The sequence below is a fragment of the Aegilops tauschii genome, chromosome 5 (assembly GCF_002575655.3).
Source record: "Aegilops tauschii subsp. strangulata cultivar AL8/78 chromosome 5, Aet v6.0, whole genome shotgun sequence".
NCBI classification, from domain to species: domain Eukaryota; kingdom Viridiplantae; phylum Streptophyta; class Magnoliopsida; order Poales; family Poaceae; genus Aegilops; species Aegilops tauschii.
Window position 1 is genome coordinate 242224680 of NC_053039.3, and position 11468 is coordinate 242236147.

The window sequence follows — 11468 nt, forward strand, 5'->3', positions numbered from 1 at the left end:
AGCCATGTTATCTTTCGGCCTTCTCAGGGCCCATTTATTCTTGGGCTCATTTCCAGCATTCATTTACTTTCGGCCCGTTACTGTCATTTTCTGCTTGTGGGCCAAATTCAGCCCGTGGTTACAGTCGGCCCGTTTGTGGCCCGTTAATACGTTGGGCCGTTTTCATAGCGTCATCAAATACGGCCGATTAACGACAGCCCGTTATGGTCGGCCCGTTATGGTCAGCCCATGAACGGACGATTTCAACTCTAGCCCATTTACGGCCATAATGTGGTCTGTTATTGGCCCATGTTTGGCCAACCGATCATACGGCCCGTAGAAGGCCCATTGTGTCTACGGTCCGTATAAGGCCCATTGTTTCTACACCCCGTATAAGGCCTATTGTTTCTACGCCCCGTAGAAGGCCCATTGTTTCTACGGCCCTTAGAAGGCCCATTGTTTCTACGGCTCGTAGGAGGCCCATGTTAACTACAGTAAATATGTAGCCCATGGTTAATGTGGCCTAGTTTTAAAAAATAGGCAATTGCGGCCACTAGCAAACCGCGGAAAACGAACTGCACTGACTACAAGAAAACAAATAAACAAGACAATAAGGAAATAAATAGGCAAGCAACTTACGCTAGGCTATCACGGCTATTACACATATTACATCCACTGGGCATCAAAGTTCGCCACCCGTGCAAATATATGGAACAAAGCAGCATATAAACGCCGCAGCAAAACAAGTCCAAAACTGAAACCACTTCAGAAGAGCTCAAGAAACAATATCCTGGGTACCCATAATGCTGGCAAGATGCTTAGCAAGCTTATTAACTTTCTCTTGTTTGGTGCTTAAATCCTCCAGCACTTGCTGTTGCACCAGAAAGTATGCATCTGAATTCTACAGGGACTTCCTCAGTCCTTCGGCTTCCTGTCGCATAACATCTGATCGATGTCTTTCAACTTGAAGTTGAGACTCAAGAAGTCGAACTGATTCAGGCAGCGAGTTCGAAGAGCTGGTGCCAACAGTAGTAGCCAGTAACTCGAACTACATCAAGACAGGACTTTGGGGTTGTCTCAGTGTCTTCAATATAGTTTTTATCAGCTTTCTTGAAGACCAACAGGGATGTCTCACTATCTTGAACCTTATCTGCATTACTTCCTATACCATTGCATAACAGGGGTACTCTTCTCCAATATTTTATCCGCAATATAAAAGAGAAACAAACAAACACATCACAGGTTTACAATGTAGTATATGAAACTCATTTTGGTAAATCAGTTCAGTAGTAAGGTGGATAGGATAACAGCACGAAACAAACATATATCTATGTAGTATGGTCTCTGTATGGTCTATATCATTCTAGTTTATGTTGCCAAATCAAGATAGATATAGTTCGAATCATATCTATTTAAGACAAAGCAGCTTAGATAGAATATAAGTGTGGGAAACTACACAACAATAACAACACTTGTAAGGTGCATGACATGAGAATATAACTGTTTATTCAATTGAAACTGAAATCAACATAGAGCAAGTTACAACAGCAAACACGTTAAAGAAACAGGTTTAAAACATACCTGTTGCGCCATTGGAGTTTCAATTGCATCCTTCAAATTTGAAATTAGTTGGTATGAGTAAATACAGTGATGCAAGAGCAAAGTAGTATGAACCATAGCTACGGAACCTGACCTGAGAACAATTCTTCTTCTGCTTAAGCGTTGACTTGGGGTTCGGAGTGGTGGTCCTCGTGCTTTGGGCACTTCAGTTGCCTTACTAACTGCTCGTGTTTGGGTGCTCTGTGGTGGAGACGGTGTTGTGTCAACGGGAACTGGGTTACTATCTGCTGGGGTTGGGGTTAGAAGGGGTGTAGCTGGTTCTCTGTCCAACTGGGTAGGGGTACAATCTGCGTGAGTCTAGGTTATGTGTGGTGGGGCTGGTTCTTTGGCAAGTACAACCGTGGTTCTATCTCTATCGACAGGTAGCACGATCTTTTCTGAAGACTGTGTTTTTACTCCCACAGATACTGCCATCACCCCCTCCAATTGAAATGGCTGATAAACAAGAAAAGTAATTGAATGTACAGACATTGTAAGATAGACAGGTGCAATGGATAGTAGGAAAGAAAACAGGGCATGAAATAATTCACATTTATGTTGTCTAACCAAACAGAATAGCAGGACATAATTTCACATATATGATGGCTAATTAAACAAGATAGCATGACACAATTTCACATGTATGATGGCTAACTAAATAGGATAGAATGACATACTTCAAAATATGATGACTATGTAAACAGGATGACATGATATAACTATACGATGTGTCTATTAAAGTGGTTGGCATGCCATAAATCACAAACATGCCGTCGATGGAAACATGATGGCATGATATAATTCACGGATAGAATGACATAATTCAAAATATGATGACTATGTGAACATGATGAGATGATATAACTATATTATGTCTTTAGAAAATGGGTTGGCATGCCATAATTCAGATACATGATGTCTATGTAAACATCATGGCATGATATAATTCAAATATATGATTTATATACTAAGGAAGTGAGCAGAGGGCAATCGCATATATGATGTGTCAACTAAGGAGATGGCATTCAATATCGTGTATATGATGTAAAAACTAAGCATTGCAATAAAACATATGCATGATATGAGTAATATAACCCTGCCAAGTTTGAGCATACACCTCAGGGGGATAATAGGACTGGTCATCTGCCTCCGAATCCTCCTCTGAAGAGCTATCTGTAACCAGCAAGATATCTGCTTCACCAGGTAGCATTGTCTGCTCTGAAGACCTTGTTTTCACTCCAGATTTTTCCATCACCAATTCAAATGGCTGATGCACAGGAAGAGCAGTTGAATATACAAACATTGTCGACAAAAGCAATGAGAAATACAAAAAAAGGACGGCATGATATAATTCACATATATGATGCTTGGCTAAACAGCATGACATTGCATAATTCACATATATAATGCCTTGCAACAAGATAGCATTGCATAATTCACATATATAATGTCTTGCAACAAGATGGCATTGCATAATTCACATATATGGTAATTAGACACTAAACAGGTGGCATTCACGCAAAGCATGTATAAACTAAGCAAATGACATAGCAATGCAAGATACCATACACACAGTATGAGCATCATAACCCTGCCAAGTTAGAGCATGCACCTCGGGGGGGGGGGGGGGGAATAGGACTGGTCATCTGTCTCTGAATCCTCCTCTGAGGAGCTATCTATAACCAGCAAGACATGCACTTTGCCAGATAGCATTGTCTGCTCTGAAGACCTTGTTTCCACTCCAGATTTTTCCATGACCGTGTTGAATGGCTGATGCACAAGAAGAGTAATTGAATGTACTAAAATTGTTGACAAATTTAACACGTAATAAAAAATGATGTCATGATATAATTCACATATAAGATGACTGGCTAACCAGGGTGGCATTGCAAAATTCACATATATGATGCCTGGCTAAACAAGATGGCATTGCATGATTCACATATACGATAAAGAAACTAAACAGATGGCATTGACACAAAGCATGTCTAAACTAAGCAGATGACATCTTTGATGTATACAGTAAGCAATGCAAGGCACCATATGCATGATATTACCAACATCAGCATGCCAAGTTAGAGCGAAGACCTCATGGGGTAAATAGGAGTGGTCTTCTGCTTCTGAATCCCCCTCAGAACAGTTATCTTCCTCTTGATTACGATCCGAAATGGGTGGAGGGGGGCTGCCTTTGCGCCCACCATGGAGCGACGTCTGCATGAAATTTTATTGCCAGGCAAGGCTCGTCTCTTTTGCTCTACATGTTTAGTTCCATTGTGTACAATAATTGACATGCATAGGAATAAAAAATAGTGAGATTATGTAAGGAGTGCATGCACAAATCCAGAGTGATGGTAGCAAACTGTGGATAGACCCAAAACCAATGATAGCAGGCAGATAATAGCTTTAGTTAAAAAATACAGATAATGGCTCCTTTAATGTTTGTTTGCACCCAACATGAAACTCATAGTAGACACCCGAGATTAACCAGATAGTAGACAGATAGTACTGATTGCTGCCCCAATGTGTACCCCACAACCATTTAAAAACTCAAGTTTCAGCATAAGTTTGGACCTGAGTCGGAGTCTAATAGGTGAACACGACGATAAAGTAGCATGTCATCATATTAAGCGATGCATAACGTAAGTAGACACGGAAGAGTGCGACCTCTCTTGCGGACCCGTGTAGTCCTCAAGGTCATCTGCTCAGTTGATGATGGTAATGCAGTGGTCGTGGCTGCTGGCGGCGGGGAAGAAGATCTGAGGCGGCGAAAGACAATCTGGAGAGCGGATCCCTGCTGTGGTGAACCCTTCCGTCGTTGGAGCAGCTGAGCTGGGGTGGAACACATCACCGCAGGAGCAGGACAAACCACACATGGTTTTCTTTGACACATATCTGTAACAGAAGTAATTGTGTAAGGGCTTGTTTGAATTTGAGGATTCTAACAATGCAGGGATAGGAAATAGACAAGAATAGGATAGGAATGCACATGCAAAACGGAGAATTTAAAAACACAGGGTTTCTGCCAATCTGGGTGTTTGGTTCACAAGAATTGGAAGATCACAGGATGCAAAGAAGCATGGTGAGATTAAGTCAAACCACAAGAAAATGTACGATTATAATGCTATTATGCTACTATCTCTTAGTCTTGTGCTTCATGAATAGGAATTTGAAAAGGAGGACAAGTGGAAATTAAAATTCCTACGGTTTTTCTTTCAAGGAGACACTAAAGGAACAAATCCTACAGTTTTCCTTTGCTGCATTCCTTTGCACCAAATTCATGAAAAGTAGTATCATACGAAACTTTCCAATTCCTATGTTTTTCATTCACTTTTCCTTTCAAGCACTGGCGATTCTAGTAGGCAGGCTTGAGCAAGGAACAACCTACACTAAAAAAAATGTTTTTGTGCTACTTCTATTGTTTTGGACCCAGGCCACTGCCCTACTAGCTCAACTCCCAGGGCCATCGACAAATGCATAGCTCAAACGCGGAGAGATAAATAATGATGGCGTTCAAGAGAGTCCATCACGGATAGCTAAGTTGCGTGGTACCTCACTGCTTGTCATATAGTAGGATAAAATAATCGTATTTACCGTTACTCCGTGTGCTCAGTGGACAATATATATAACACGTAGAGTAAAAAAGATATGCAACAAGTGTACAACCTCTTTGGCGAAGCCATGTCGATCTCAGCGTGATTGGGTTGGCCGGTGAGGATGCTCCGGCTGACTTGGCTGTCGGAGGAGGGGAAGAAGATCTTAGGCATCTGGAGATGGAGCCCGAGGTACTGCTCCACTGTGATGGAGGGTTTCGTCATTGGAGTAGCTCCGGTGAGTTGTACGACGCCGAGGCTGAAGTAGGACAAGAGAGACAACGCTAACCTGAGTGGAATTCTAATAGCATCTTCAATAGATGACGTAAAATACATAACCATAAAGTGCTAGATGTATACATCAGCCGCTCATCTCTAAACTTAACTGTTGAAACTGAATTTAACTGTCGAAACTGAACTTAACTGTCGAAACTGAATTTTGCTGTCGAAACTGAATTTTACTGTCGAAACTGAACGCACTAGAGGTGAGGCTACACGTCAGTCGACTGACTTTTTCATCTCTGGTCAGTCGATTTTGCAGCCGTTGGATACGAAATCAAGGGCCTGCAGTTCATCTTCAACCTCCACCCCCATGAGCCGCCAGCCACCATCGGCCAAACAGCCGCCCCGAAAACACTCCCCACCGCCGGTCCGCCGCCGCCCCGGCCATCCCTGTAGGCCCCCCATGCCGAGCTTTTTCTCCGGCGATCCCCACGCCACCGCCCCGCCACCGCCCCACCCTGAACCCTAAGATAGATAGTGGAGTACCTCTCCGGCGAGCCCCCCTTCCCGCTACGGCTGGTTCTTCCTTAACTCCGGCGAGCCCCCCCACCCCCTGAAAATTGACTGACCCAAAAGTCGATCTAGTCGACTGAAGTGTAGCTAAATCGGAGCAGCATCGCAAGCAAGAGCAAGAGCGAGAGCAGCATCAAGAGCAAGAGCGAGAGCAGCAGCGCGAGCAAGAGCAGACCAGGCAGGGGACCGAGAGCAAGAGCAGAGCAGCAGCGTGAGCGAGAGCTAAAGCAGCAGCAACTCCTACTGATGTGGACGTTGCCGCCGAGGGAGCGACGCCGTGGAGGAAGTGGCCGGCGACGCCGCCGTGGATGGAGCCGCGCCGTGTCGGCTCGGGACCAAGCATCGGCAACACCGTGAGATCGAATCAAGAAGAAAATGCGGCGATTAGTGTACAACCTCTTTGGTGGCGCCGATTAGGCCGCAGCTTCATCCGAGGAAACGGTGATGATGATGCTCTTCCGGTGGTGCAGGTGAAGACGGTGGTGTGGGAATGGAGGTGGCTCGAAAGACGAGGGGAACATCGGGGCAGCTCCTTGGAGGTGGAGGACGGGGTGGCTGAACCGGCGGGACGACTAGATCAACGACGGATCCTCATCCGGTACGGTGGATGAGGGACGTCGAGGTGTTGCTGTGGACGACGTCGTTGGGGAAGAGGCTCCGGCTGGGTGGCGGACGGAGGAGGGTGTGGGGCTTCGCGGGTTTTGCCGGCCTCGGTGTACGAATGGGTGGGCGGATGGGATGGGAGTGGGGAACCATGGCTTAGGGACGCGCTTGTCCGAAATGTGGGGTAAGTTACGAAAGTACCCCCACCGATTTGAGGCGGTTCTTTCGGTTCAGGGGTATCACGGGCATTTCGCGTGTCGGGATTTCACAGGAGGTGGGAGTTTTCGCGCACGTTGTAATTTTGGAATAGCAAGGCGCGGGTTGAGATGGAGGGAGTTGTCGGAGCACAACGAGACAAAGATATATCTTAAATATTTCGGACTAACAAGGCATGGGTTGAAGAGGCGGGAGTTTCGCAGCATGATAGACAGAGACGTGCGCTTGAAATTTCGGCATAACAAGGCGCGACTTGAAATTTCGGGAGAACAAGCTTAACGTGTACCCCAAAAAAGACAATTTAGACTAGTATGATATACTACGTACAATGTGTTTAACACGCACAACACACACACAGACACCATTTTAGACTAGTAAGGTACACGTGCATTGCACGCATGAGATTTGGCAACCAAATTATGAATAAATACCGCATTATAGCATGTAAGCTTTGAGTCATATATGCATGATGTAGATGTTCGTTTAATTCTTATAGGTCATTTCATTCAAAATCATCTAGTTTTTATAAGAAAGCTAATCTATTTTAAGATTCATATAATTGTGTGTTGTAAGGCATAAAGTAAAAACAAATCATGTAGAAAAACATTTGGGCAATTTTGATACGGAATATTCTAGAACAAAGAAGAAGTGCTTATGTTTTGAGGTTTGTGCATTATGCTTAAGTTCAACCATACAGTCTTCTAGATTGTACATGTGGCAAAATCTGGTGGAATCTAGATGATATCCAACGGCCAGTAGTGCTCAAATTTTCCAGCTCTGCACCATCGGATTGGCCTCATCTAATGACCATCTTTCAAAGTTAAAGTTATCCGCACACTATATAAAAAATATATAATATAATATATATATAGGGGTATAGATATAGATATGTGATGCAAAAGCCACCCATCATCTCCAATCAGAATAGTGTGTCCATGCATGGATGCAATGTGGCCAAACGATGTCTGCCATCGGTATCTCAAATTCAAACCAATCCGACCTTTGTTCAATGTGTATACATTGCAACATGCTCGTTTCCAAACCACACCGCGCAGATCTCCGTTATACTCATGCATGCATGGGTTTCAAACATCATGATCTCTTATTCAAATATTTGAATTCAACTTTACATTGATTATGACCTCACCTAGTCTTTTACACCCACACATTGGTCTTCTCTTTATAATTGTACCACTAACTTTCTCTCGTGCATGCATGCACACACACTACCAGTCGGCATTATCCATCGCACACATGCAATCTTTTTCTTCAGGTCGGTCTCCCATGAAGGCACACACACACACACATCCCCCTCTCCATCATATCAGGCATTCTTTATCTCTCACGTGCATGCGCAACGATCGATGTTCCTCTATGTGTGTGTGTGTGTGTGTATATAGCTAGGTCTTTCATAGTTTTCCACATAAACCGATCAATCTATATATCTAGTGAGGTCTCACCCTCTTTCCCACGTCTACATCGATCAATCTATACCTCTCTATATAGGATTACATATATAGCTAATACACCCACATTAATTATATATCCAACGCCCCCCTCTCATCATCCATGCCTTCCGCTTCATCTCTCAGACGCGTGCACAATGGCGAAGACAGGGGGCAGCAAGGGCCCTACCCCCCTAACATCACTATATATCGAGGCTAATATGAATGTGATCATTAGACAATTGCTGGTGAAAATGGTGTAAGTTGATGAATTGGCCCTCCTCGTAAAGGATTAGCAATGCTTGGCCCCCTAGCTCATGGGACATTTTTCATGGCTCCGCCACTACGCGCAACAGCGCACGTTCTCGCCCCCTCTCTCTAAATATCGATCTCGCAGTTGTGCACTCCTTCATAGTCTCCCTCCATTCGGCCCCTCGCACAATCTTCTAGCCCCCACCGGATTTTGCCACATGTACAATCTAGCAGACTCCATGGCTGAACTTAAGCATAATGCACAAATCTCAAAACAACAGTGGTTCTCCTTTGTTCTAGAATCTTCCGTATCATAACTGCCCAAACTTTTTTTCTAGTTGAATTGCCATTATTTGTTTTTTACTTTATGCTTTACAACGCACAATTCCATGAATCATAAAATAGATTAAGGGCTTCTTTGATTCAAAGGATTCTCGAAGGAATTTTGGAGGATTCTAATCCTTAGGAATTTTTCCTATCTTGGTTGTTTGATTCGTAGGATTGTAAACCATAGGAATTTTTCCATATGATTCATTTGCACTAGATTTCATAGGAAACATCCCATCCACTCAAACCTCTTTGAAATAATTCTGCGTTTTTTTCAATGCACAATCAAACACTCGTACCATCTTGTAGGATTCAAAACGACATTCCACTCTAATCCCATGTTCTTCCTATTCCCGCGTTTTGGAAATCCTACGAATCAAAGAGGCCCTAGGTTTTTTGTAAAAACTAATTGATTTTGAATGAGATGAACTATAAGAATTAAACAAAGGTCTACATCAGGCATATATGACTCAGAGCTTACATGCTACAATGTGGTATTTATTCATAATTTGGTTGCAAAATCTGACGCGTGCAATGCACGTGTACCTTACTAGTACTTCGAGTATGTGAAAAACATAATGGCACACTACACAGTGTCTCTCTTACAGTTCATGAAGCCACGTGGCACATGTGGAGGCGTTGTCGCGACATCCTTGTGTGGATTGATCACAGTGACGTGCTGCTGGTTCCAGAAGAATGTACTCGTCCTTCCTGAGCCGCACTGGCGGTACATGTACGAAGCGAAGATGTGCACGCACGCCACGCACGCACACGCAGGTACACGGGCGGACGCAATTTTGTACCAAGATCCACTCCATGTGATAATTTGACGCGTGTAAAGTCCTTCACTTCATCGATGGTCAATTAATACAGCGCATGCAAATTGAGTGGACATGAGGGCGGAAGAAAGACATTACTACTCCACTGCGCGCATGCGAGTAGTTAAATCATGGGTTGCTAGTAGTACTTCCATTGGGCTCCTTCGTATTTTGTGCCAATTTTTGACAGTAACATAATATTTACGCATCTGAGCAGTGTAGTCTACTTGAAATTTATGTTCCACTAAACTCATCGGGAGCCGTTTCGGGCCTCGAAACCAAAAACCATCAATTAATCTTTACCTTGTTCCCATCACATTCGAAAGTACTAGTGCTACAATTAAGTGCAAGCCTGCTCACACCTACCAGTACGTACCAAACCTGAACGTGTTCCCACTATGCAGGTTTTAGTACTAGTGCTAGTACTTAGGTTATAAAAAGGGGAACTACCTAACCGAAAATTACTCTACCTTCCTCCTCATAAGTCCTCCTTCTTCGTCCATCCTTGCCATGGCCGGTGTGCAGAGCTCTAGGTCGAGAACTACTCGTAACAAGGGAGCGGCAACCAAGGCTGCAGAAAAAAAGAGAGGGATCGCCGCCACGCAGAGACCTCGAAAGATCTCTCACGGGCAGGCGATGGCTCCCAGGAGCGCCCTAGACGCGGAGGCGAACATGCTGAGCTGGCGGCGCTGGAGTCGTTATCCCTCGACGGCATGCCCGATCAGCTCAATAAGCACCTCAATAAGCAGAAGGAGTTCATCCATGGCTTGGTGGAGCTGCTGACGGAGAGCCTCGACGACATGCCCGCTGAGCTCAATGAGCAGGGGGAGTTGACTGCCGGCTTGGTGATGCTGCTGAAGAAGAGCATTGCCTCAGAGAAGAAGGCGACCGGCGAAATCCTTCAACTTCAGGAGGACAAGGCGAAGCTCTGCCACGAGCTCGACCTGCTGAAGGAGGAGAACGCCGGCTGGAAGAAGCTGCATGAGAATAGTAGTTCCTCGATGAAGATGTTGCAGGCCCTCGTCATGGAACAGAAGGGGGAGTTGGCGAAGCTCCGCATCGAGCACCCGGCTGCTGTCAAGGTACGTAATGCGGCCGTGGAACAGATGATGAAGGCTCGCGTCGAGAAATCCCGCGTCATGGACACAATGATGAAGATGGCGGAGGAGACGCGCAAGGAGATGGAGGTCGTGGAGGCGATGAAGAAGCAGTTACGACTCCGCGGCCAGCAACCCTTCATGTAGTGAGAGCAGCGCCCCAGACTTGTGTGTCGTCTTCCTTCTTTTTTTTAGGGTGATAATCCTCCTTCTTCTTTTGCTCCCGTGTTTCTTATTTTGCTTCGGGTGTTTCGCCGCACGTGTCACCTTCTTTGCGAGGCATGAATAGAACAAAGCTAAAAATGAGATGACTAGCAAATTAGATCATTCTTTATCGCCAATAGAACAATGCCTCTTGCTAGTAATATATAATAAGAGTAGAGAGTAGAGGATATGGCACTGGGCTGCCGTGTTTCGTGCTCCTCCGTCGTACTCCAGTGGAAAACTTGAGTATACCGCGCGGTTCTTTGCTCCTCCTCAGGTCGTCGGCACATTTATACGAGTAGTCAAATCACAAGGCCCCGCCTTCCAGCAGTAATGAGCCATCAAATCACAAAGGCCCTCGCCTCTCGTGAAAAGGACCAAGCTAGACTACCCCGCCCTCTAGCCTTTTAAAAAATGTATACATTTGTACAGTAGTAGTATCGATGGATTGCGCCATGGAGCAAAACTATGCATATACTATATGACACTACCCACTATGAAGGTACTAGTAACATAGACTAGTAACTGGTCTATGTTACTCTC